General features: G+C 46.0%; 1 protein-coding gene across 8 annotated transcripts in view; it reads right to left on the reverse strand.

The window, feature by feature from the left end:
• Positions 1-26,674, reverse strand: part of PKNOX2 (PBX/knotted 1 homeobox 2) — a 395,914-nt gene that overhangs the window by 157,007 nt on the left and 212,233 nt on the right. For 6 of the 8 annotated variants that reach the window (XM_066606646.1, XM_066606642.1, XM_066606644.1 and 3 more), the window contains one exon: positions 4,495-4,600. The exons of the other annotated variants lie outside the window; for them this stretch is intronic. The gene's annotated coding sequence lies outside the window, so the exon portion shown is untranslated. The remainder of the gene's footprint in view (positions 1-4,494; positions 4,601-26,674) is intronic. 8 annotated transcript variants of the gene reach the window in all.

The raw sequence follows: 26,674 nt of genomic DNA on the forward strand, positions 1-26,674 counted from the left end.
GTTCATGTTTCCGAGGTCTGCAGACCAGACCGATAGGTTGGGGATGCCAAGAAGCACTGAATAAGGCCATGTGTACACAGGTAACAATAAGGAGCAGAAGCAGAGGCTCTTGGATCCATGTGGGCCTTATAGATCTGGAAAATTACCTGCATTAACACCTGTAAGTACACACAGCTATATGTGCTAACGTATGCAGGTCTGGGACATACGCAACGGACATGTCAGACGGAAATCATAAAATGCACCAAATTTATTTAAGATGTGCACCACTTTTTGATGTAAAATATTGGGGTGTATGCCTACATATCTTTATCTGTTTAGTCAGGGCCAACTATCGGACACTTTACGGATCCCCCTCTCCATGTGGTTCTGTTTTGTTCCACTTCTATCAGCATGTTGGTATCGGCTTTGATAGATGAAGCCGGCGCGTTCTTTGGCGGCCGACTCTTCTTTTGCCGCTGACCACTCCAAGCATTTTCCATGTTTCTAGTGAATTAGCTCATATTATGTGCCTGAGTATGAGAATCTGTTTTGTAATTTTGCCCTCCAATGAAAACTTTGGCGTGATGCGGTCTGAGACTGTTTTTTTCTTGATCTTGGTGGTCCAAGGAATTCATAGGAGTTTCCTCCAGCACCAAAGTTCGAATTCATCATTCTTCCTCTGGTCTGTTTTCTTCCGTGTCCAACTTTCGCAGCCGTAAGTTGTGATTGGGAAGATGATTGCATCGACTATCCAGCAATGTCTTTGTTTTTCCCAGTGCGATTCATCGTTTTATTTCGGGTCCGGATTCTCCATTGCGGTGGATTTTCGATTCGAGGAAGATGAAGTCTTGAACGGTTTGATTTCTTCATTGTTGACTTAGATTTTTCCTGTACCGCTACCGGCTGGTGTCATGATCTTCATATTCAAAATATTGGTGTGCTACAACCACCAGCCTAATGTTGTGTTTGTTCCCTTGTGGTGCTAAAACAGCCCCAACCGCCAAGCTACAGACTCCGCAAGACCTTGGAAGGTGTCAGACAGCAGCAGCAGATTCAGTAAGTTGCAAGCTGGGGCGTCCATGGATCAGACTTGTTTTTCTAGCACATCCCTTAGATGTTTGATCGGACCGAGTTCTGGAGAATTTAGAGACAAAGTCATCAGTTTGAACTCTTTGCCATGTTCGGTCCACCATTCCTGATCAATTTCTGCAGCGTGGCCGGGCGCATTATCCTTCTGAAAGAGGTCACCGCCATCAGGGAATACCGCTACCATGAAGGGTGTTACTTAATCTCTACAAAGTTTAGGTAGATGGTTCATGTCAAAGTTGCATCCACATGAATGCCAGGACCTGATGCTACCTTTTGCCCAGGTAAGTGATGCACACACACCTGGCTGTCCACATGATGAAAAAGAAAACGGGATTCATCAGCCCAGGCCACATTCTTCTATTGCTCCGTGGTCCACTTTTGATGCTCACATGCCCATGACCAAGGTCAGCGTGGCCACTCTGAGTATTCTGCGGCTGCACAGCCTCACATGCAGCAAGCTCTGTGGTCGGGCATTTTTCTATCATAGCCAGCATTAAATTTTTCAGCAATGTGTACTACAGATGCGACACATTTTACCTTGATTACGATAGCACGGCACAGAACATTATCTTAACCCATTAAAAGCTATTATTCTCTTATTTTTGCTCAACAAAACCCATTGTAAGTAATTCACAATATAGATAAACCGCACCGATAACACAACATGATATCTTGGTGTGACGCACTAAGAGTCAAGCTGAAGAAAAACCCATCTGTACAGTAAAGGCCCTTTTACATGGAACGTTTATCGTTCAGAAAAATTGTTCAAGAAAGGGAAAATGAATAATAACACTAGGCAACCTAGTAGTAATAGTGCCCCAACTAGTAATGCTGACCGACATAGTGGCCCCAATAATAATGACCTTCATAAAGATGCCAATAGTAATAGTCACCCCCATAGTGTCTGCAGTAGTAATAGTTACCCCAATAGTGTCTGCAGTAGAATAGTCACCCCCATAGTGTCTGCAGTAGTAATAGTGACCCCAATAGTGTCTGCAGTAGTAATAGTTATCCCAATAGTGTCTGCAGTAGTAATAGTGACCCCAATAGTGTCTGCAGTAGTAATAGTGACCCCCATAGTGGCTCGAGTAGTAATAAATGACCCCTCCACAGTAGTCCCAGTAGTAATAGCGAACCCCTATTGTGCTCTGGCTGGGCAGCATCCCTACAAACATTCCACTCACCTAGCCTGCAGCCCCGGTACGGTTGCAACAGCTTCTGTTTAGTCTGTGACCATTGACCTCTCCCCTCAGCGTCTGCACTGCGTACAGGACAGCGCACATAGATACCGGTTGGAGGAAGTCAGCGGTCACAGCCTCTGCTGGACTGGAGCTTTGGTCTGGGTGAGTGGAATGCCTGTAAGGTTGCTGCATTTTTGGCGGGCCACATAAAATTAAATGGATGTCCGGATTCGCCCCCCCCGGGCCTTAAGTTTGACATGTGTGCCTTAAAGACTCTGAAGTAGATGCATTTAAAGTCTGCTAAGAAAATCTGCATTGAAAAGCTATTTTTGCACCTTAGTTCTTTATCTTCTACAACAAATCATTACCAATGGACTGAAACAGGTCTCATATGGCATTGCCCAAAAGGGGATTCATCTCTCAGTTGTCCTTTGGCAACTGAAGCTTGAAGAAGTGCCATAGTTAAAGAGTGGTCAGCGGGGCTGTACGTTCTCCCTGTATGCAGATAAGAGCCTCATTTCAATCCAAAGAGAAAGCTATTTTGCATATTACAAGTCCTAAAATGTTTAGGTTCCTTGGAAAGACATTAGAGCGGTGGAGATGAATCAAAGAAGTGCTGATAATGCGGAATTCTCGCTTCATTGGGACGACCAGTGAATGTAAATGTATGCATTTTCATTGTGTCTTACAATGAACTCTGATCTGATCTTAATCATAAAGATGGTGTGAAGACAATGACTCAGTCTGACAAGGCGGTCGCCCGCACAGGAAGCTTATTCTAATAGTTCCTTCAGATTTTTACCGCACAGTTCTAATTAGTTTCTACGCATAAGTTTTAGAGAAATAAATGGAAAAACGGATAATACTTGAAGTAACCGCTGAACCAGACTCTAGGACATCTGCTTGTCCGGTTATCGAACAACACACCCCCCTCTGCTGCCGCCATCCAGTGCTGTAGCCTTGCCATCCTTCCGCTGCAGCCAATCAGAGGCTGCAGTGTCACAGCTTGTTCTCTTGGCATCAGCGCTCACATCCTTGGTATCATGATGCCAGACGTTCAGGACAGTGACACTGCGGCCTCTGATTGGCTGCAGGAGTCACATGATATTCAGTGACATCATCTTACACAACAAATACAAGGAGACCAGTGGGGCTACAGTATTGGAGCGCCGGGGCAAAGGATAGGCAAGTATGGCTGATTTTGTTATTTTAGCACAGTTGATGGTATACGGTTCCCAATGCACTTTTTTTCAGTGCATTTCAAGAACTTCCTGAAACACTGGGACTGCCGGAGCAGGATACGCTTTTTGTAACCACTCTCTGCTCTGACTAATAGAGATGAGAGTCCTGAATGGGGACTGACCTCCCTTAACGAGAATTCTCTAATAGGGTATAAGAAAAAGGATTTTCCAGAACAAACAATGCTACATATTCTCACCAGGAGGTATGATTTATTTGGAGGTCAGGTTCCTTCCTGGATGGACTTGTTATAACTTAACTAGGTACTGCCCTTTCAATAAACATGTGCTTATGTGACTGCCAATGTGATAACTGCCAAAAGTGTTAATCCCTTCATTTACCTAAAACAGTGTTTTTGAACTAAAAAAAATCACTCCAAAGTCATGGCCACTAGTGGTCTCACTTCCTTCTAACTTGCTGCCTGGTGCCCGCTGTTATGTGAAATCCCTCTCTCGCAGCAGAGATGCCGATCTGGATAACAAGAAGTGGGCTGAATCTTTGCTTGCTGCTGCCTCATGTATCCATAGAAGTCTATGGAGAGGGTATGTGGGGGGGGGGGGGGGAACAAGGGAACTGCTGGAGGGAGACAGACAGACATGGCTGCAGTTTCTAGTAAGTGTTTTATCTCACTTCAGTGCTGGATTCACAGCAACACTGCTTAGCATTACTGTACAAAGTCCTCCACGTTGCTGCAGCTTATGAGGGTGTGCTACAGAGTACTAGGTGAGCAGAATCTCCTTCTCTGTATGTGCAGTGCGTGGGAGGAATCATAGCAGCTAGTCTACACCCACCAGCTCAGGGTAAACTGAGAATTAGTGAGAAAACTGGTGAAAAAGCAATATACAATGGCCAGAAATACTGTTCCTCCTCATGTATATACACATGACAACTTATTCCGACAAGTGACCTGAATGCATGCATTCTTTAAGAAAAAGATGAGCCTGTTGTATCAAAATGATCAAATTTTCCTCAAAAGTAAAATGAACATAGCATTGCTTTGTACCGTGCAGAGTGTCACTGGAAGCAGAAGATCTGGGCAGGTTTTCTGTAAACTTCTGAGTCCTCTGGGAGATGATGGGAGTTGATGCTCCTATGATTATTCCATGCACCTATCGAGACAAAAAGTACAGTGATCTGTGCATCTGTGTCTGCTGTGAGCAACATGTGATATGATAAATGTAAAAACAACAGGCTAAAGGGACATCAGAAGGGTTAGAGACAGAAATCTACTTGCCATTTAATTGTGCTGATAGGGATTGTTCTGATGGGACGTCCTCCCCTGCAGCCAATGTCATAGTCTTAGGGCTCATTCACATGGCCGTATTGCGTATATCGGTCCGTGAATGCACAGCACATTCATGGACTAAAATCTGCTGATTCCCTGCGTGTCTCTGTCTATCGGTAGCTTTTTTACGCACATGAAAAACGCACAATATCCCATTGATGTCTTGAATGAAAATGCAGGTTTCCAGTGCATTTACTGCATATTTACGCAGACAATTGATTTCAATGGGCTATTTTGCTGTGTAATATGCGCCAAATAGCACATGCTGCGTTTTTTTTTCGTGTGAAAAATATGCAGTTTTGAATGAACCCATTGAAATCAATGGACTCTATTCACTGTGTAATATGGAGCGTATTTCCGTTCGTGTGAATGAGCTCTTGGGCTGCTCTCACACATACGTTCGCAAAACACGGCGTTCAGAACCTTCTGGGCTGATGCGTTAAAAGAAAAAAATAGGCGAAAGGCACTAAAATAGAGCAGACAGCATTCAAAACACCTTGGGCTGCTCTCACACGGGTGTTTCTTACAGCGATTACTGCGGCATTTCAAATGCTGCGCTAAACGCTGTTAAACGCCTGCATTGATTTTAGTGTGGTTTGTCAGACAAACGTTTGAGCGTTGCGTTTCTAACGCTATGATTTCCAAACGCTGTCTGCTCTATTTTAGTGCGTTTCAATGATTTTTAACGCACCTCATCACCCATTGCAATGATAGGGTGTGTTTAAAAATGTTGTTGAACGTGTTCAAAAACGCGGTATTTAAAAACGTAGTGGTTTTACAGAGAGCAGCTTTAGGCAATGTGAGCAGCCCAGAAGGAAGAACATACGCAGCAATAACCTCTGCAAGGAGTTCAGGGGATGCTGTAAACCGCTCGCTCTGGATGTTTGGGCTTATGACTTATGACAGAAGCACCACCTGGACATCTAATGCTGAGGGGCTTACGGGAAACCTGAACTTTTATTTGGGGGCTGTACAACGGGCGCTCAGCTATTCCAACTACCTTCGAGCATCTCGCAGAAGCTTATATCAAGATAGTGGATACCACTTCCAAACCGATTCCAGTAATTATTACCTCCTGTATAACGTATATTGCTGTGTTTATCATTTAAAGGGGTTGTCCCGTGCCGAAACGTTTTTTTTTTTTTTTCAATAGCCCCCCCGTTCGGCGCGAGACAAACCCAATGCATGTGTTGAAAAAAAAAACGGATAGTACTTACCCGAATCCCCGCGCTCCGGTGACTTCTTACTTACCTTGCGAAGATGGCCGCCGGGATCTTCACCCTCGGTGGACTGCAGGTCTTCTGTGCGGTCCATTGCCGATTCCAGCATCCTGATTGGCTGGAATCGGCACACGTGATGGGGCGGAGCTACGAGGAGCAGCTCTCCAGCACGAGCAGCCCCATTCAACACGGAGAAGACCGGACTGCGCAAGCGCGTCTAATCGGGCGATTAGACGCTGAAAATTAGACGGCACCATGGAGACGAGGACGCTAGCAACGGAGCAGGTAAGTGAATAACTTCTGTATGGCTCATAATTAATGCACAATGTACATTACAAGGTGCATTAATATGGCCATACAGAAGTGTATAACCCCACTTGCTTTCGCGGGACAACCCCTTTAAGTTTCTTTACTTTGTTCCATGTGTATTGCACCATCCATACAGAGTAGTCTGATGTTACAGGAGAGAACGGGCTCAATCTGCTACATCACACACGAACTACTGGCAACACTCTTGACACATTGTCTCCAGCCGAGCAAGTGTTTTATAATGTATCTATTGCCCAGGAAACCTCTAGATGGATACAGTTTACACGGTAGCCTTGCATTAAACAGTCTACTGAGATCATTGTGTCAGGATCCACAGAAGCTGCTCCTATAGGTCCACATTTAGTATTTTGCTGATTGTTGTGGACACAGGATACTGAATCTCTGTTCTGGAAACATAAATGCAATAACCCAGCCCCCTGTCCATGGGCGTTGCGGGATCCCGTGATGGATCTCCACCACGGGAGTTGCTGCCCAGGAGCCGCAGCCGAATCTCCGCTGTCAGCCTAAGCCGACAGATAGCCTGACCGCGGAGAATCGTGGCAATTTGCAGCATGCAGGAGTGGAGAATCACAATGATTCTTTGCTCGTGGACACGAGGCCGGCGCTTTCCATAGCAACGCTTCAGACGCGTGATTCGCCGGCGAAATCACGCCCGTGGACAGGGGGCCATATGTACTTGTAAGCTAAGAAGGAACCCTGGTGGAATCACACAGAATGGTGTTCATAGCAAATGACTTGTAGCGCAAGCAACAGTTTATACAGTAGGTACAATGACACCTCTGAGTTGGGCATCCAAAATTGCTTTGAAAAATGGTCTTCTACAAAGCAGTCCTCTAAGGCCTCCTGTCCACGGGCGTTGCGGTATCCCGCTATGGAAAGCTTCAGACGACGTGATTCGCCGGCGGTAAATCACGTCCGTGGACAGGGGGCCTAAAAGAATTAAGTCAGCATGCATGGTATATTATGGAATTTAAAGGGGCTGTCTGGGACATTTCCTGTTGGTGATCTATCCTCAGGATAGGTCATCAATAGTTAATCAGCAAGGAAACGCCATTCAATCAGCTGATTCCTGGGCCTGCCATGAGTGCGGACAACACTGGAAGCAGATATTGCTGTCAGCACTGCAGGTTGATACTAAAGTGTGCCTGCAGTACCAAAATGGGCCACTGTAATACAGACAGTGCTATCTGCTTCCAGCACTGTCCATACTGACAAGGGGCCTGGAAATCAGCTGATTGGTGTGGATTCTGAGTGCCAGATCCTTATTGATCATGTATTAATGACTTATCCTCAGGATAGGTCATCTATAGGAGAAGTCCCAAACGTCTTGGATAAACAAAAAGACCCCAATATTAGCTAGTGCTCATGATTTTAGACAATAAAGCATTACTATTAAACGATTCACAGTTACAGTTGTGCCCTTGGCCACCGCGACAAACCAGCACAGGCCTGCAACGGACACATGTTCTGTGAAACGAGTCTGGTCTTCAGTATCCAAATCCCTCAACGCTCTTCAAAAAACACCAAACGTTATTACATCAATAAAAATCAAGAACATTTCCAGAACCATTAGTACTCATTATGACCACATGAAAAAGTTTCCACAAACAGATGAATGCCAGTCACCGCCGTGGCCCAAGCGAAAAAACATTGGCAGTCATTTCAATGAGCTCGGTGCTTACAGTTGCCTTTTCTGGCAGGGTCCCGGTGGAGCTCATTCGGAGCTTATTTTCTACACAGACCTCTAAAGGTGAAGACTTGAAGACTGAAGCCATAGCAAACTCCTCGGTTGCCAGGAGCTGAATGAGGTCAGCGCGTACAGCATGGTGTCAGGAGGTTTGCGCAAGGTATAGAGGCTCAGGATGCAGACGTTTGGCTTTGTGTGATCCCTCCCCAGTGGAAGCAAGGCTGCTGAAACCAGCAATGTAACAACACTCTGTCAACACACGTTACAAATTATGATCCCCTGGCAAAGGTTTCACATTCAGCTCCTCTGCATATGCCGCAGAAATACTAACCTTTAGTAACATCGAAATCTTGACAAATCTACTCAAACTGTACTGTTACTAATAATTACACAGGAATTCACACTGGATTATCTAGATTACCAAGCAAGGCTCTAATGGAAAAGGATCCAATTCTTGACTGCAAGAATGTGAAAGAAAGAAGTGATGTCCCGTAAGATCCTCAAGAGCAAATGTGAGAATGTGGACTAGCCCAATGAGAATGGGGCAACCAATAAAAGGGTGGTTTTCACAACTGTGTCGGGGATTCTGCTTTCCTGATCCGTTCCTGAACGGTCTTGTCACCGGAGGCCCTAAAAGTGGTTCCCCCCTTGGCTTATAAAAGGCTCTCGGAGGCCCCTTGTGTGTAGTGACCTCTTCTTCTGCTTGTGTAGAGATTGTTGACCACTAGACGCGTCTACGACGCAGAGAAGAGATTTCACCCCATTACCAGAGTCTGAGAGGGGTGCATTATTGGGATGTGAGAAGCTGGATGGTCATATTGAAGAATTGTCCCCCATCAGCCGTTCTGACCAGACTGTTAGGAGGTGTTGGGATCAGTGCATGTCTGAGGGCAGACAAGGCGACCAAGCTCAGGACGCCCTCAACAGACCACCAGTAGAGAGGATTCTCTGAGGATCATCCGACAAGCAACAACTGTTTCGATGTCACCATCGATAGACAGGTGGCGCCATCGTTACAGGTCCCTGTGTCTGTCGGAACCATTTCTAGGCACTTGGCTGAAGGACATTTAGTCTCACGGCTCCCATTATGTGTCTTGATTTTGACACCTAGCCACTGTCTCCTCAGTTTGCAGTGGTGTCATTAACGACGAAACTGAACTGCTGCGGAGTGGAACCAGGTTGTCTTCAGCTATGAATTCAAGCTTAGTTTGGGCGCTGACAATAGCTGATTGTGTCTGAAGACCTAATAGTGAGCCCCTCAATCCTGCCTTTGCTGAGGACCGGCACACTGCCCCCTGCTGGTGTAATGGTCTGGGAGGCCATCACATACGACAATTAGTCACCGCTAGTAGTGTTACAAGGGACATTGACAGCTCAGCAATATGTTCAGGACATCCTGCGGCCACATGTGTTCCTCTCATGGTGGCTTCCAAGAGGCGTCAGGATAATGGTCGGCCGAACACATAAGGGGGTCACAGGAGCCCCCACAACATTGTCTCACTAGCGTGGCTGCCCGGTCGCCAGATCTATCACCAATAGAAAATGTATGGGACCATCAGGCACACCAACTTCGACAGCCAATGAGTTTAAATGATCTAGAGGCTCAGATACAGCAAATATGGAGATATGCCGCAGGATACCAAACAGAACCTGTATTTCTCCATGCATACCAGTATCACATCTTGTATCCAACCTAGAGGTGGTACAACAGAGTACTAGAACCTGCATGCCCGCCCGTATCACATCTTGTAGTCAAGCTAGCAGCGGTTCAACAGAGTACTAGAGCCTCCATGCACACTCATATCACATCTTGTATCCAAGTTAGAGGTAGCCTAACAGGGTACTAGAGCCTCCAGTTCCGCTTGTATCACATCTTGTATCCAAGCTAGAGGCGGTGCAACAGGATACTAAAGCCTCCATGCCTGCCTGTATCACATCTTGCATCCAAGCTAGAGGCAGTACAACAGGCTACTAGAGCCTCCATGCCTTTCCATATTACATCTTGTATTCAAGCTAGAGGCGGTACAACAGGGTACTAGAGCCTCCATGCCCACACGTATCAAATCTAGTATCCAAGCTAGAGGCGGTTTAACAGGGTACTAGAGCCTCCATGCCCGCCCGTATCACATCTAGTATCTAAGCTAGAGGCAGTACAACAGGGTACTAGAGCCTCCATGCCAGCCCGTATCACATCTTGTATCCAAGCTAGAGGCAGTACAACAGGGTACTAGAGCCTCCATGCCCGCCCGTATCACATCTAGTATCTAAGCTAGAGGCAGTACAACAGGGTACTAGAGCCTCCATGCCCGCCAGTATCACATCTTGTATCCAAGCTAGAGGCGATACAGCAGGGTACTGGAGCCTCCATGCCCGCCCGTATCACATCTAGTATCTAAGCTAGAGGCGATACAACAGGGTACTAGAGCCTTCCTTCAAGTGTTCAGTTTTCCAAAATAAATTCTCCTTGTGCTCTGATGTGTAATCTCTTACTTATATCATTGTTACAATCACACAGAGAACGTTCCACTCTATTCTGACAACTCCTTCTAGGTGCTATGTGACAATGACTGTATTTAGCTCTACATACTATAGATTACACACTGAAATACCCTTATATTGTACCCCTACATGCGATGCCACTCGGAATAGATTTGCTGCCTGTAATCTCACCATGAAGTTACCGAAGCTCTCTGAAGTATTAGTTACAGAACATAACTTTCCAGAGTCATCGTAAAACAACTTCAGGACCCGGTTAGGACTGTTATGACTTCTGTGCAGATGAAAGGCTGTATTTCATCAGTGACATTCATTAGAAGAAAAGTGCAAGATGGAGCCACGGCTAATCTCATACGGTAGAGCTTTCATGTGGATTTAGACATAAAGGGGGAGATTTATTAAAACTGGCATTTCATAAGCCAGCCTTAATCAAAAGTCTGTTGGAGTAAAATGTACCAAATTTATTAGGAAGTGCATGCCTCTTAGTAAATATGGTGCACGTGTGGCTGTCATTACACCAGTTCTAATCTATGCCCGCTATAGGCACGTGTACATTTGCACTATAACTTGCACCAATTTCTGGCACAAAGTTATAGGAAATATGTCAGCCCGTAAGGAGGCCCTCCTGCTAAATCCTGCTGCATATTCTCAACAGCTTTGAAAACAGACGAGAGGCTTGAAATTTCACAAACTTTTGCGCAAATATGTTGTGGATGGCAATACACGATTTAATGTCCACAAGCGGAAATCGATTGGCTCTTCTGCAATCATCATTGTGAAAAGGTTGCGGGATCCACGTGATCGCCTAGTGACGGTGCGGCCTATTCTGTACTGGGCATGTGCGCCAGTCGTCACATCCACAGAACAGAGTAGAAGACACTGGACAGGTACACACGAGGGGGGTTGCCGGCACAGAGTTGGATTCCGTTGCGGAATTCCACAACAGGTTGTCCAGTTGTAAATTATCAATGCTATATCCTCAGGACAGGTCATTAATAGTAGATTGGAAAGGGAGGGGGAAAAGGGGTGCAGAAGATGGACCCCTGCAAATCAACTGTTTACCACACTGGTGTGTCTGTGCACTCAGCTGGTTTCTGCAGGAAACAGACAGCTCCATTCTCACTGCAGTGGCCATGCTTGTTATTAGGCAGAGCTGTCTGCTTCTTCCAAGAACCAGCTCAGTGCAGGAGTGCATCAGCCCAGAAAACAGCTGATTAGCGGAGAACTCTGGGGACGGACACTTCGCTAATCTACTATTGATGACATATCCTGAGGATAGGCCATTGGTAGTTTACAACTGGACAACCCATGTAGAGCCATTGACAAATAGTCTGCATATGTGGCATCAATCAGATGGGCATTCTCATAATTAATAAGCAGGATTCTGATACTATTACAGAAAAATAAATCCCTGCTTATCCCCATAAGGGTCCTTTCACACGGCCGTAAGCGTTTTTACGAGCGCCCACTAATGTTTGTGCGCCCCTTCAGATGGCATAGCCCTGGCGCATATACGCCAAGCCCACAATGCCGTTGGGCATGGGGAAACAGCTTTGCTGTGTTCCCCTTCCCCCCTCCCTCGCTGGCTCAGCACCTCTCTCTTCCTCTACGGCAGTTTGCAAGCTCCAGCACCCTCCCCGCCCCTTGCCTGCAGCCAGCAATGGGATTGTCCCCCCCCCCCCATTGCAAACAGCCGGAGGTGAGGAGAAAGGAGTCACGCTGCTAAACTCCCTCCCACCTGTCTTCTCCAGCCGCTGTCATGGGCTCTCATAGGAGTCAATGCAGCGGACGACGTATTCCAGACGGAATATAGTTCCAGGACTATCTTTCTGGCCCAGTGTAAAATTGCCCAGCGCTATATTGGCCCAGCTGGGCGTTTGTATGCAGCTGGAATATGGCCATGTGATCTGATACGTTGGAATCCAATGCATCAGATCGTAGTATATAGGAGGCGGGACGGGGCGGGGCTACGTTCCGAGAATTAGCCCGCCCCGTCCCGCCTCTCCCCATTGCAAATAGTGCAGAGGGGCGGAGAGGGGGCGGGAGCTCAGTTCCTGCTGCTGGCTATTCCATCCTCCCCCCCCTGCAGATGAGGACACCGTATATCGGCTAGGCGTGAAAACCGAGCCGATATACGTTCGTCTGAATCCATCCTCATAGAGGGGATCTCCATGCAAATTAATTCACAAGTTGTTCAAATATAAATGACTGGGACTTTTCACCAGATGACTTCTGATCAACCAGCGACTATTTTTAATTGTTTGCCTACATGTCGTTCATAGAGGGGGATCTTCATGTAAATTGGTTTGCATGTTATTTAGGCATGAATTAATGTGACCTTATACCAGACAACTATTTTTTGGTAAGCTAAAACGAAACGACTTGTGAACGAATTATAGTTTGGGGCCCTATTAGTGGCCATGTTAATAAGGAACGACTATCGTTTGCATTTGCTTAGTTGAGAGTCATCCTGTGTAACAGTACCTTAAATCAGAAAGCAATTACATAGTAGAGTGTTGTGGGCATGCTCTGTGAGATGTGCATCAGTCACTATGCAGGGAAGAGCTGAACTGTTGCCCCTGTCATCCATTATCATGGATGTGATGCTGTGTTACCTGTCTCCAGGTGTGAAATAAAGGTGTGTTAATTTTAAGAGCTTTGTGTGGCGCAGAGTGTTAAGACTCAAAATGCTGTCTCTCACAACCTGAAGGTTGCATGTTCAGTCCCCACGTGGTTCAGGCTAAGACCTACCCCGAAAAGCAGCCCTAGCCTAATTTTCAGAGAGGTTTGAAACATAAGCCCTACCCAAAAATAAGCCCTAGCTACACTACATAGCTTTTAGCATTGGTTCATCCAGCGCTGCATTGATTGGCTGAGCAGCCATCACTTCCCAGAGGAGGGATCTATGAATCCCATAACCAGGTAGTGCTGTTGTATGAGCGGCAGAGGACTGCGGGAAGCGCGTCGGAGCTGTGGAGAGCAGCGGGAGGGAGCTGGACTGAGCCTGCTAGCTAAGTATAATAAGAATCTAGCGCCTCCTTTGGGGCAGAAATCAATATAAGACAGGGTCTTATTTTTGGGGAAACACAGTAGCCATGTCAAGGTTGACTCATCCTTCTGAGGTTGGTAAAATGAGTACCCAGCTTGGTGGGGGGTAATAAATGAATTACCTGAAAGCTCTGCGGAATAAGTTGGCGCTATACAAATAGCAACAAGATTTTATTAGTAGCCCTGCTCTGTGATGATGCGATGACTCCGGTGTACGCAGCACAAGCTGAAAAGTGATGGGAAGTGTAAGCCTTTTGTGAGAACACGCCGTTAAAGATGCGGATGTAACAAGGATTTCTGCTACAAGATGTATTTACCGTCATCTTCAATTACAATGCAACGCAACGACTTATCTGAATATCTCAGCACTACTTTATCACACCCGCTACCTGGAATACCGAGCGTTCTTCGGACTCTTGTGGTCAAAGTAAGTGAAGAGTCAGCAATATCAAGCTGTGCAGCTTGGACTGAAAGGTTTGTAAGAAGTCAGGTGTTTTTCATCTCTCATTAGAAAGTAAAAACAGAACTCAAACTGGTATCATTAATTGCATCTCGGAGCCCCGCAGTGTAAAATTCCAGGTGTGCGATTAGATGTAGAATCCGCTTTAAAAAGAGAACCGTGCTGATTCATTGCAGCAAACTGGCCCAGAGGCTCCATAGCGGCCGCTAAAACAGCCATCAGCCAACATTTCCCCTAACGCCTAATTAACAGCCAGGCTGACAGTGCTTTATCTCCATGGGAGGCCCCGGCTATGGCCTGGAAACATAGTGAAAGAGACAGAGCGGGCGTCTCTTAGGGAAATCAATGCCATTCCCAATACTCTAGTGAGCTGCCGCTCTGAAGGAGGGAGGATTTATTAGAGTACACATTTGCACAACTGCAAAAAGCTCTCAGCAGTTTCCCCACCCCTTGGAAATGCTTAAAATATATTACAAAATAATCATTCCTTAGAAACTCAATGAGGGGGAGAAGGTAGACACGACCACAACAGCGAGCAGACCTGGGGAATCCAAGATCCAGAGGTAGATATCTCACCGCTGGACTGACCTCCAGAACAGAGCCCAGATCCTGGAGAGCTGCCACGATCCAGCAGTACCAGTCACAGGGGCGCAGGTATGTTCCTCTAAGCACAATATTTATGCCAGGTGCTGCTGATCTCACATCTATACAGGTTTGGCTATAAAAGAAAAAATAGACACCATTTCCAGGTCAAGAATCTAAGATGAAGACATGACTAATGGCAGAAAAATGGAATTTCGGTGTAATTTTGTTAGGTTAGGTTCACATCATTGGGGTGAAATGCATCATCAGGTCAAGTTTTAATACTATTTTTGTTCCTTTCTCCAGTTTAAAGTATGAAATGTAACATAATGTTGATACATTAGTTGCATCTTTAAATGCATCCAGAGATGTGGAGTTACTTTGCTCGCTTCCCAGATGCTGGACTAAGATTGCAACAAATTAAGGAACTTTTTAAATAGTCGTATATCATAATTGTCTCCAAATCCTGGCCAAGTAGCCATGCCCAGTTTTCTACACAATTTGGAAAAGTAGGGTAAAAGAGATGTAACTACTGTTCTTTTTGGGGCAAAGAAATGGTAAATTTGTCTACACTAATGCAAAGGTGCAACTTATGCAAGAATTCTGGTGCATCGCTATTAGGGCTTATTCAGATAGGCGTATATCGGCTGGGTTTTTACGCCCAGCTGATATACGCTGTCCTTCTCTGCAAGAAGAGGAGGCGGGCCTGTCCGGGAGCTAGTGCATGGAGCTCCCGCCCCCCCTACACCCTCTTCCCACCCCTCCTCCACCCTCTTCCCACTCCTCACCACTATTTGAAATGGGAGGGGCTGGCTGAACTTAGCTCCACCCCATCACACCCATCCAATTGCAAGCAGTGGTGAGGGGCGGGGAGATGTGGTGGGAGCTCAGTGCACTAGCTCCCGGCCAGGCCCGCCTCCTCCCCTTGCAGAGAGGGACAGCATATATCAGCCAGGCGTGAAAACCCGGCTGATATAGCCTGCCTGAATAAGCCCTTAGGCTAGATTCACACAGCCATTAGCATTTTTACGTGCGCATGCTGGCACCATAAAAAGTCGTGGACGGGCGCACAAATCTAACATTTGTGTGCCCGTTCAGACGGAACGGCCCGGCGCATATACACTGAGCCCGCAATGCCGTTGGGTGTGGGGAGACATTTTAGCTCTGCTAAGCTGTTCTCCCCCTTCCCTTCCCCTCGCCAGCTCTCTGCAGGGGGAGAAGGCGGGACAGGGCAGAAGCTAGTGTGCTAAACTCTCTCCCCCTCTCGGCAGCCAGCACTGGGAGGGGGCGGGATAGGACAGAGCTTAGCTCCACCCCTGTCCCGCCCCCTCCCATTGCAAACAGCCAGCAAGAGGCTGAGAGGAGGAGAGAAGGGGGAGGGAGTTTAGCAGTCATGCTGCTAAACTCCCTCCCACCTTCCTTCTGCAGCAGCTGTCATTGGCTCCCATAGGAGTCTATGGCAGCGGCAGTATTCCGTCCAGGAAAGATAGTTCCAGGACTATTTTTCCTGCCCGGCGTAAAAGCGGACGGTGTTATATTGGTCAGCCGCGGGAATATGCCTGTGTGATCTGATGCATTGGAATTCATCAGATGGTAGTGTATATCGGCCGGCTGTGAAAACAGCGGCCGATATACGCTACTGTGAATAATCCCTTAAGGGAGCTTTCACATGGGCTGGAATTAGCTTGCATTGCACACTCAAATCTGCACCTTAATCCGCCCCTGTGAATTCTGCACCAAAACCCATAAGTCTCATTGCGGATTTTGATGTGGAAATGCTGGCAGAATTAAGCAGTTTTCTATTAGACATGATGCTGTGCGAATCTTGGTGAAGAATTTACGGTGGCTTGCAGTGCGTCTTGTGGGCTAATTCCGCCCGTATGAAAAGCCTTTTATAAATATGCCCCCAGGGTTTTGCATCTCGCCAAAGTCTCTTGGCTCTTATTTATTTCATTATCTTTAAAACTAAGACTTTAGTTTTAAAGATAATGACTTTAAGACTTTTTTGTTTCTTGCTTCTTTAAATGTGTTAATTTAAAATTACAGGTTTGTTGAAAAAAATGGACTTGAAAAATGATGGTGCAACAGGATCCGTGGACTTACATTATAACAAAACAAACATAAAAAAAAACTTCATTCATCAGCATCCCTGTTTTAAATGGAACAGGAAAATAAAACTGCCTTCATTTTTCGATCTTGTTAAAAAAAACAACAACAAAACTCACAACCCCTCCATCCCCCCCCCAAAAAACATGTCTTGATGGAAACTTGATAAATGTAGATAAACTATTCTTATAGCCCATTTACACACATAGACAATCTTTCAAAAGATTAAAAGATCAACGATCGTTTTGCATAATGTACTAATAGGCGCTAATTGCTATTAGTACTTTATCAGCTTCATTTGCATGCATATGGGCTTCTGGGAGCTGCTGCAGAACTCAGCAGGAGGTCTGAGTTCTGTAATTAGCTCCATTGTTCAGCCACTGGCTGCTAAGAGAAAACATAGTAATCTCTAGCTGGCCGTGGAAAATTCAGCACCATGGACAGCAGACACAGCATGCGGTCCTGCTTGTCAGCTGTTCTGCTGGTTATCAGCTCTCCCCCTGGCAGAGCACAGTGTGTGGTCCTGCTTATCAGCTGTTCTGCTGAAATATGGTTTTCAAGTAGAACTAAATACAGTCTTTCGGGAGAAAACTGAAAAAATATGCTGCAGCGCAGGAATCTCATGGTCGGCAGAAATCCTCAGAATGACTTCAAATGCTTAAATAGAGCCAGCTGTCTTCTTTTCCTGGCGTTGGATGCAGGTAAACTCCCTCCCCCTCCCTTTTTTCAGCTCCCATAGCAGTCTATGGGAGTTTCCAGCGTATCCCCTTAAAAGATAAGGCAAGACCTATCCTTTCATGCGCCATATAAAATGGGTTGCTGATGTCCTATTTTTGTTACGCGCCTAAAACTCGCTCATCTGCATGGATATATTGGAATCCAATGCTTCAGACAGTCGCGATTTTTTTTAACGCAGCTAAATTTGCTGCGCATATACGGTCGTGTGAATAAGGCCTAAGAGTATGGGCCAATGTTGCGGTAATGCAATGTGGCAGCGGCCTGCTGATAATGCCAGCAAGACTGGCACCGTGGGTTGGCAGCAACGTTGGCCTGCACCCAAAGTCTCTTTGTAGCATTGTTGATTGATCTTAAGCAGCAGCCGCAGTCAGATGCAATGGCTGAGCTGTGTACAGGTGCGTCTAAAAGGACTTTAACAGATAGTGTAAACTAAACTAGGCAGTCTGTAAAAGCGGCAGATTATCACAGTAGTTCATGCTGGGTGATACATTTAGTACATCTTTTGAAAACTTTTTTCTAACTTTATATCACTTATTAGTTGGCTTAGTTTATGTCAGTGTTTGCAACAAAGTCTTCGTGCGCAATGTCTCATTTAAGCAATGCACCCTTTCTACAAAGCCACACCGCTTTTTCAGGCGCAGCAAAAAAAAGTGCCTAAAATACATCATAAATATGGTGCAATGCTTGTAAGGCTGGATTCACACTGGCGTATACGTTTTTACGTTCGCCTGCCGTTTGTGTGCCCGTTCAGATGTCACGGGCCCGGCATATATACGCCGAGCCCGTAATGCCATTGGGCGAGGCTAAGCTGTCTCTCCCTTTCATCTCCCTCGACGGCTTTCTGCAAGGGAATGGGGCGGGATCTAGTGCGCTAAGCTCCCGCCCTCTCTCCGCCACTTGTCGGCAGCCAGCAATGGAGGGGGCGGGGCGGGATACTAGCAACTAGCTCCCACCCTATCCCGCCCTCTCCCATTGCAAACAGCTGGAAAGGGGCAGAGAGAAGGAGGGAAGAGGGTGGGAGTTTAGCAGTCCCTTCTTCGGCAGCTGTCATAGGCTCTCATAGGCGTCTATGCAGCCTCCACTGGCCAAAATACGCCCATGCGACCTGATGCATTGGGGGCAGCGTATATTGGTCAGGCGTGAAAGCGCTTCTTCTGTCCTTTTCTATACTTTTACAAATCTGAATAAAAATATCTTCTGCTGATACTCTAGTGTGTCACCTTATTGTGCTCAGTCATTTGTACCGTTTTCACAAACATGTGCGGCTAATGGTCCTGCAGCTCTCCAGCGCTACCACTGGGTCTTATGGCCCTTCTGTGTACAGCAGTTCAATTGGGGGGTGAAAACGGACCCGATAGGCCCCCTTGGCTTTTAAGCCCCTGGACATTAAGCCTGTTAGACAGAGCAAGAATAACGTTAAAGCATTTCCTGGCTGCCTGACTGCGGAGGCTCGTAAACAGGAGCATGCCCCGTGTCCCATGATGGAAAGTAAATAAATGAAAGCTTAATGTAGCTGGATGGAGCGGCACGCCAACTACTCGTGACATTCACAGACATGTCTTCAGCTCTTCAGGACTGGATTTTATAGGCTTATGTACTAAATATCTGATCGATGGACCAGGGAGCGTTAAACACCCCGTTACATGTCAGCAAATACCTATTTTGCAGCCATCGCCGGAGTCACGGACAAGTTTGGCGCATTTGTTGCTACAAACCCCAAGGATGAAATCTGACAAGTTAGGAAGAAGCAGCGGGACTTCGGCGCGCTCCCTCTCACTATCTCGCTGCACAAGGCCGATAAATAAGAGAAAGTTAAAGCACCCTGAAGTAGTAAGCACCACACTGTTTGGCCTCGGGCAGATGAGAGGCAGAGACGGAGGAAATACGCTGCCCGCTAGCTCTGAAACAGTGGGATTAATAACGCATCAATTTTAATGCAGCGGCCTTTTTTTCTGCTTCACAAACAGCAAAGTGAATGTTTGAGCATCTCTGCGGGGGGCTAATGAGCAGTCTGATTACTTATTCAGATTTCTACATGCAGACATGTTCCGTCCCGGAGAGGAGGCTTCACTCGTAAAACCGTGGAAATGAAGGAAAAGAACGCAGTTATGGGATGCGATGATAAATAACATTACTGGAGGAAATGGATATTATGGCCGTCTCCTTTGTCCTTCTTCGTGCTGAAGCTTTAATCGTTGCAATGAAGAATAGAAAAAAATGACAAAAGTGCGGTATTAGAGAACAGTTTAATGAGTCTTCATCCCTGCATTCTAGATAGATAGGACTTCTCCAAATTAGCACCACGATGTATACATATATACCCACATGTGCATGACAGCGCAATAGAGATGCTAAAAGAGATTTATATTCTACATTGTGCTGCCCCCTGCTGAATGCTCTACATGGTTGTGAAAGGTACAGGTTCACTATATAATATGTGCCTAGAGGTCTTCTCACAGACTACAAGGATATGACAGACAGATTTTGTCCTCTAGGGGACGGGCGGGCGGGGGGGGGGGGGGGGGGGGGGAGGTATTTATTTTGTGCAGTTTCTTAAAATCCGTTTTGCTGGAGGCCACCTTGCTGTTATTTGTAACAAGTTTACAAAATATTACATGCTGATGATACACTAGAAATGTTGAGCCACTTTTTACTGCACCCAGTAACTACAGCGAGATTGTGACACATTTTGCAACTTTTTAAAAAGTTGCAAATCTTTTCTTAAATCCCCGCCCCGTTATTTAAAAACACTTTGGAGGAAATTTATTAAGTCTTTCTTGGTGTGAACAAGACAAAACGTTTGGTGCAAGCGCCACTTGTGCAACAATTTTGAAACTTTTTGAGAGGTACACCACGCAATGTCACTTAAAAAAAAAAAAAAAAAAAGCGTGCCTTTCAGGAGGGGGCGTGGCTACCCAGACCAACATATTTATGCAGAATTTATGAGTATGTTCACACTTGGTGGATGTGCCACAGATTCTCTGCTCAGAAATTCTACAGCATTTCTATGGGTAAAAAAAATAATCTGCGGCTACTGTTGCAGATTTGTTATGTATTTTGCTGCAGATCTGCATATTTTCTGTGCAGAAGATCCGCTCTCCAGATCCAAAGCTACTGTTGCGGATTTCGGCCTTGGAAGAAATGCGCTTCTAAAATTGACATCCTCAGGAGAACTTAAATTGTGCACAGGTCGTCAATTTCTGCAATTTTTCTGGAGCATGCGGATGAATAACCCACCCACTTTGCTGCTACTGTAAATGCTGTGCAGAAAATCAGCATGTCGATGAGCGCGATATCACCCCAATTTCGTGAGTGCCCATGTGCAGTCAGTCTAAGGCTGGATTAAGACGATCGTATATTGGCTCGGTATTCACGCACAGCCTATATACGTCGTCTCTCTCTGCAGGAGGGGAGCCTGGAAGAGCCAGGAGCAGTACTCTGAGCTCCCGCCCCATCTCTGCCTCCTCTCCGCCCCACAGCACTTTTTGCAATGAGGAGAGGCGGGACGGGGCAGGGCTAATTTCTCGTAATTTAGCCCCGCCCATCTCGCTTCCTTTCATTCCAAATAGTGCAGAAGGGCGGAGAGGAGGCAGAGAGGCGGCGGGAGCTCAGAGTACTGCTCCTGGCTCTTCCATCCTCACCCCCTGCAGATGAGGACACCGTTATATCGGCTCGGCGTGAAAACCGAGCCGATATACGGTCGTCTGAATCCACCCTTAGGGCATATTCACACAGGTGATTTTTTTCAGTCCTGAAAAATCTGACCACTTTTTCATGCGAATTTCTTCTAATTTTCCAACATTTTAACAATTTTCACATGTGATTTTTATCTTTTTTCCACGGCATCACACAAGTGCAATCCATTCTTTTTAAACAGGCTGCCATTTTTTTCTACTTGCACTGATTGTCCGAGAAGAAAAGGTCCATGTGAATATTCACATTAACATTAGGCCGTTCCATCTGATTTCAGACCACTTTTTTTTTTTAGATCTAAATCAAAATCGGATGGAACAATCATTTGTGTGAATATACCAGCAACAAACAGCCGATACATGGAAGAAGGTTCGGATGGATACATTAAAAATGCCTTTAACCCACCAGTAAATAATATGGCTACTTTGATAAATTGCTACTTCTTGGCACTGGGCTGCAAAAAAAAGTGTTGATTTTACAAGAAACGTAACAAAAACACCACAAAAATAATCAGAATCCTTTCATTGGGAAAAAAAATACAAACACAAAAAAGAAACAGAACGACGACGATGGTGGATTTTACATTGGGGGTTTCGGACTGCCCAAATATTTACTAATCCGTCCCAATTAGAGTCCATCTAATGCCAGACTTTAATGCCATTAAAGATGCGTTTGTAACGGCAAATATAAATAAGGTTACAGAAAATACAGTCAATAAAACACGTAGTAAGTAGTAATAATGTACAGAAAATGTAAGCCCAATGGACCAAAGCAACACATACAACAAACAGATCCTTTGATATGTAGGGAAAGCAAAATCCCGTTGAGTTTAACATAAGAATGGCTTCCGCTGAGGATTTTCTGCCTCCATCCAGAGAGTCTGCTTGGCTTTATTGTACCTTTCGCTCTTTGTTGTAGGAGTAACTAGCGCTTTGGTTGTCATACCATTGTATAGTCTCCATTCAATCTCTATTGCGGTGTCCCTGGGACATCTTCCAATGATCACTGTTTAGGCTTCATTATTGATATCCGGCCAGAGCATGTTGTTGCACATAATAATGTTTATTGTGTCCTAAATAATGACTTTGTTGCATTTTCGCAGCCTCTGAATGCTGCCCATTGTCATCCCACTGCTGCCTCCGCATGCTGTGTAGCAGAGAGCATGCAATGGAAAGAACTGTGAGCTCTGTATATGACAGATACAAGACACCCCAAAAGGGTAGCAGTCCGAGGGCTGGACACCTCCACTGCGACCAGTCCTCCTGCTGGGGGTGAGAGTGCATTCTTTGAACAGATGACAAGTCGGGGCTATGTTGTCTGGAAACGCTGTATGGAAGCAGCTGTGGCCGTCACCATACTGATGCCCTGGAAGCTGTGCCATTGTGCTGACATGTCGATGACTAGCTGCCTACTGGGAGGTTAAATAACCAACTCTGGGGCTCTCTGGCACCAAACTCTTGCAACTCTGCTAGTTATATTATCATATAGCATCATAGTGGAATCCAAGACCAAAAGTACAGATGTTACTGACAAAGCCCTAGCGCGTACAGGGGGCATTTTGCAAAGCAAATTCGCACCGTTTTACAAGTAGAGCACCCCTGGATGAAGTTTTGAAAACCCCATCCACATGTAGTGGAAAAGATCTGCAGGGAAAAAGGAGCATGATGCAAGTTTTCATGGCCTCAATATATAGGGTAAAATACAAACATGGACAAAACCTGGAAAAGTAGGGATATCGGTATAGCAACTTAACACGGGATAGTGCAAACTACCGCTTTCCCTACAGCCAGGTGTGGATGTGAAAGCTGGACTGCGAAAAAAGCTGATAGAAGGAGCATTGATGTGTATTGAGCTGTGGTGCTGGCGAAAGCTGTGGCGTATACCCTGGACAGCGATAGTAACAAACAGAGAAGTCCTGAATCATAGGACCCGATATATCACTGAAGGACAAGATGGCCCAGCTCAGGCTCACGGAGGACAAGATGGCCCGGCTCAGGCTCACGGAGGACAAGATGGCCCGGCTCAGGCTCACGGAGGACAAGATGGCCCGGCTCAGGCTCACGGAGGACAAGATGGCCCGGCTCAGGCACACGGAGGACAAGATGGCCCAGCTCAGGCTCACGGAGGACAAGATGGCCCGGCTCAGGCTCACGGAGGACAAGATGGCCCGGCTCAGGCTCACAGAGGACAAGATGGCCCAGCTCAGGCTCACGGAGGACAAGATGGCCCAGCTCAGGCTCACAGAGGATAAGATGGCCCGGCTTAGGCTCACAGAGGGCAAGATGGTCCGACTCAGGCTCAAGGAGGACAAGATTGCTGCAGATTTATGGGAGATCCACAGTGGAATTGTTCACCCACATTCAAAGTTAGTCTATGGCTGGCATCACATAGGCATATGCACGTATGCAAAACTTGCTTGCGCAATATGCAGTGCATAGAAGGCATTGATTTTAATGGGTTCAATCACTTGCGCATATTTGTCCTGTGCATTTCGGTCATGCAAAAAAAACAAACAACACAGCATGCTCCATTTTCCTGTGTATTTGCGTACCCAAACACCCCATAGAAGTCAATAGGTGATGCGCAACTGCGCATGCAACATACTAGTAGATGTGTGAAACACTGCGTAATTATACGTTAAAAAGAACACATCTGGAACACATTAGACTAATTAGCCATTTTAATTGATGCATATTTTTTTGCTAGAGCACATGCCTTGTGCGCAGAAAAAACACAGTATAATACCTTCATGTGGACGCAAAAAAGCACAGTTTGTTCAGCAAAAAAAAGGGCTGCACTCATGCGTGCGCAAATACGCGTATGCTTAAGTGACACAAGCCTAAGGGGGTATTCACACGGGAGAGTGTAATGAAGGTCAGTTAAAAACTGAAATCTGATTAAAAAGTGGCCCCTTCATTTGGATGGGCGTCCGCACCTTAGTCTGTACAGCGTGAATTATCGTTCGCACGGATTTCAAATCCAAGACATGGGAAACAAAATCCACGTTGGGTTCGCGCAGATTAGCTCCACGGAAGTGAAGCCATGTGCAATTTTAAGCTGCACCACTGCAAATCTACAGCAGTAATCCCACTTGGGGCTTGGCGAATCCGCCACTTGTAGAGATCATCTATGGCTGCTATTACACTGGAGAGCTTCACCCCTGCTGATAACAGCGGGCACCTGCACTCCCCTTAGCCACTCAACTGAGAAGCTTGCAATCAGGGCAGCTCTGAGAACCTCGGCTCGATATCGCGCTTGCCAATGTGCCATGGCCCTGCGGATGCGAGGCTTTTTGTCTTAAAACCGCCTTGCATCACTTCAGAAAAGTAGCGATCCTCCGCCATTGCTTTTAGCCACGGTGGAAGATCATGGAGTGTTTCCAATTGTTTTTTCAGTGGGTGAACCTCGCATGGCACTCGTGTGCACCGCACACGCCATGTCATGATGTCCCGCCCCCATTACAAACAATGGGTGATATGATGTGAGGCGTTCTGAAGGATCGCCCAAGGATAGGACATGGCGCAATTTTTCCCTGTGTCGCCATGTGGGAAAAAAATCGTTCATGTGTATAACCCCATTCTTTTGAATAGGGTTCATATTCATGTGAGATTTGTGTATCTCGCAATGCGATTTTATTGGCCGTGTGAAAGCGGCCTTAGGGTTCGTTCACACGGGCGCTTTTACACGCATGACATGCAGTGAATAGAATCCATTAATTTCAATGGATTCATTCGTAATGCATAATTTTCATGCGACTTCCGGTCACAGAAAAAAAAATACGTAGCTTATCGTATTTTAGTGCATATTACGCATCGAGATAGACCACTGAGGTCAACGGACCTGCGAATAGTTCACTATGTATTTGCGCATCTAAACAATGGGCCCTTCTACGTTTTTTTGTGCGGGCGTAAAGCGCTGTGTATTTATGCCCACAAAAACACGCAGAAGGGCGGAAAAAAGGAAATACAATAGATAAAGGCGCGTAGGGTTAACATGAGGAGGCATAGTTTGAGTAAAGTCTCTACCCAGCAAAACATGGCTGCTGGGCGGCTGAGCGAGGTGCGTCTGCCAAGAGACTCTTCCTCATCCACTGATTGGGCTTAATTAATCAGCTGGGTCCTAATTATTTCCTCTAAGTTGTATCTGAAACTCAACTCATAATTGTGATCGTCTGATGCCGGCAGTCTGGGCAAGGTGAACCCGCAATGCATAATAATAGCGTCTGGTTCTTTGTGTCAGGTAAATACGTGTGCAGAACCGCGAAGCCCACAGTCTATCCCCCTCGTAGCCGCCATCGCCAGAACTAATCTCGTGTTTATTATGGCTGCAGGAAAACACAAACTTTCCCAATTAAAATAACCCAATTATATAAATGCTAATTGTGTTTAAAGCCACTTGCAGTCTAACATAAAATATGAGGATGGAGAGAGGTGGTTACTACTTCTGTACATAGAGGCTCCGGCATAAAGAGAGAGAGCAGGACTCTCTCCGTATGGTAAAACGCTGCGGGAAAAAAAAATCGCAGTGTTTTACCGGCGTGTGGTACTGCGTATACCCTGTTTGCGCATGACGGCGTATCTCACTGGCTTCCTGGTTTCTTAATTTTTTTTTTCTTACTTTCCTTCTACTGAGGCTGCATTCACACGAATGTATATCGGTTCGATTTTCACGCTGAGCCGATATACGTCGTCCTTATCTGCAGGGGAAGGGAGGATGGAAGAGCCAGGAGCAGGAACTGAGCTCCCACCCCCTCTCCACCTCCACTCTGCACTATTTGCAATGGGGAGAGGCAGGACAGGGGCAGGGCTAATTCGCAGAACTTGCCTCCTTTCATTGCAAATAGTGCAGAGGGGCAGAGAGGAGGCAGAGAGGGGGCAGGTTCCTGCTCCTGGCATTATATAAAGAGGCATTATTGCTGTGCATGTGGAACACACAGAGGGCATTGTTGATGCACGGGCTCTAAAAGGAGCTACTATCACTGTATGGGGCCTAAAGGGCCTACTATTACAGTGTAAAGCACAAACAGGGGTACTTTTACTGTGTTTGACACCATTAACATCTGGGATACTATTACTGTTCAGGTCAATGTCTATCTGACGCTATTGTTTTCAGGGGTACTATGGAGTCAAGACTGGAAGAAATTATCATGGAGGTCTGGGCCACATGGAGAAGAAGAGGGGAGAGTTAATGGCTTGAATCAGAGAAGACTCACCTGTGAGTCAAAGCCTTTTCTGTTAAGATTTTTAAGGAAATCTCCTTGCGTAGAATTGTTCTTAGGGTAAATGAACACCCAAAATGCTATAGTTTTACATTAATTTTGCAAAAATGCTGCATTTTTTTGTGACTTAGTGGTTTTTAAAGGAGTTTTCCAGGGAAATACTACAGAGGTCCTATCTTCAGCATTGCAACACACAAGGGTATGAAGCTGCAAATCAAGTAAATCATCAATCGTATTTTCCTAGAAAATCTCTTTAAGGGAATAAACCGTGGCATAATTACTGTATTTGCATATCCTGTACTCTTGATGATCTTTAACTG

This window comes from Eleutherodactylus coqui, chromosome 6, assembly GCF_035609145.1.
Source record: "Eleutherodactylus coqui strain aEleCoq1 chromosome 6, aEleCoq1.hap1, whole genome shotgun sequence".
NCBI classification, from domain to species: Eukaryota; Metazoa; Chordata; class Amphibia; order Anura; family Eleutherodactylidae; genus Eleutherodactylus; species Eleutherodactylus coqui.